The sequence below is a fragment of the Acyrthosiphon pisum genome, chromosome A3 (assembly GCF_005508785.2).
Source record: "Acyrthosiphon pisum isolate AL4f chromosome A3, pea_aphid_22Mar2018_4r6ur, whole genome shotgun sequence".
Classification (NCBI taxonomy): Eukaryota; Metazoa; Arthropoda; class Insecta; order Hemiptera; family Aphididae; genus Acyrthosiphon; species Acyrthosiphon pisum.
The window spans coordinates 22,088,841-22,091,081 of NC_042496.1; positions in this window are offsets into that span (position 1 = coordinate 22,088,841).

Genomic DNA, 2,241 nt, shown 5'->3' on the forward strand with positions numbered 1-2,241 from the left:
AAAATATAGTTATTTTAATAGTTTTAAATTAATTAATTACTACTAAAAACTGCAGTGACGGCTCGTGGGTTTTTAATGAAGTAGTGCACATCCAAAAAAAAATACACGAACAAATAATAATAATATAATATTAATATACGTTCGGTCGTCGATGAAAAACAGAAACACGAGTGTCACGATTAATGTTTTGAATTTCCGATAATGATCGACTACTGATCAGCTAATATTATCAGCTGATAATCGGAATATAATAAATAAACGAGACTACGAGAGTAAAAATAAACTTTAATAACATAATAATGCCGATGCCGACGCGCAACGACGCTGCTGCGACGCGACGTCGAAAATAATTCGCTGAAAACAATTTAATTGGCCATGTGCACACAAACAAATGTGCACACCAATTCCATTTTAACGCGGGCTGCGTGTTTCGACTTGCTTTAATTTTTACACTGTACAAATGTGCACAACGATTGTGTGCACAACTGCAGTACTGCCACTATAATAGTATACCATAATAATACACGCCGATACCGTTCCTTCGCGGACGGCCGTTTAGCAGTCGAAATAACCCACTCCAAATATTAAATATAATATTATTATATTATTATTTTCTTTATATTCTGAATTTACATTTTTATATTTTGAAAATAATCCTAATTACATAGCAGGTACTTAGTTGTATTTTTGTGATTTATGTTTTCAATTTTTCTTGAGGTTGGGTAGGTAGTGCACGTGCACTTGTGCACATACACACGAGCCGCCACTGCTAAAAAGTAATCTTAGGCACGTAAGATAGTATTAGTATTATATTACTTTATTCATAAACACTTACACAACTATTATGGCAATTTGAGTTTACCATTTTTTTTTTGCATTTACACCGATTAGTATTACTTAATAATACAGTAGGTAGTAATGACGAACTACGCGACGCGCGACGTCGTGACAATATAATCATTCGATTTTGAATAGGTAGAGGTTTTATAATTAAATAATGGGTACTTTCCTGTTATACGAGACTACCCTGTTTGAAATTTGAAATTGAAAGTTGAATTTTCAAATTGCGGATCGGTTCGTATTATCGGCAGCTGTCAATTAGATACAATTAGATAGGTATCTCGTAACTCGTAAGTCGTGGTATCAAACGAATGAAATATGTAAGAATATAGTTTTGTAGTGTTATTGTTTCGTATAAATACCATTCGACATAAATGTATTAATTTTATGTCAAATATAAAAATACAAATCGGATCTTATTAGTTCATAAATACTAATTTTGATTTCTTACCAAACCTTAAAGATCTTAAAATGATATACAAATAAAGAAAGTTCTTACGAAAATAAAATAAATATATATAAATATTTATTTATTTATTTGATGATTATACGCCCGAAGAGCATTTAGTTAAAAAATACAGCAAAGTATTATATAAGTAATATTATATATATATATACCTATAATTTATTATATAATATATAATACTTATATATTATATACTATATAAGTAGATAACAAATTAATACAATTATTTATTAGATAACAGGTAGTGAAAATAAGCAAGTGGTAGGACTAATATATTTTTATTTTTTATTTATTCTTCAAGATTATATTTTCTTATATAATTTTTTTTATTATATTATGTGAAAACTATAGAATATTGGATATGCAATACAAGATATTATATTATTAAGGTCTATATTATGATTTATGAAGGTACGTTTTCCCTGCAGCGTCTGTACGCGGCGTCCTGCAGCGTCACTACCGGTCTGAACGTAAAGTCGATGTCTGTGCGGTTCCACTGTTTGACGCTGCAGGGAAACTGTAGCAATATTGTAAATAAGTAATAACTTATGAACGTCGTATTAAAATGATAATCTGTAGGACTCTTAGTAAGTGAGCCACAAGTTTTTTATGATATTTGACATGTTATGGTCTATTTTCTAGTTGATTGCGCATATTATTTCATAAAAATATTCGCTTATAATGATCTAGAAAATGGACCTAGAAAATAAGATCGTTATATCCGAATGATAAAACATACTGCTCATGAGATTTTAAACCAATCAAGTACATGGCTGGGAATCGTTGCACACGGGACATCGACATATCGTTATATACTTATATAAGGCATCGTAATTCGTAAAATCGTAACACAGATTAATATTATAATGTTCGTAATAAACGTATTCTACTTTAGATTTTATGCGTTACAAATAGTACATGGTAGTACCCCGGAA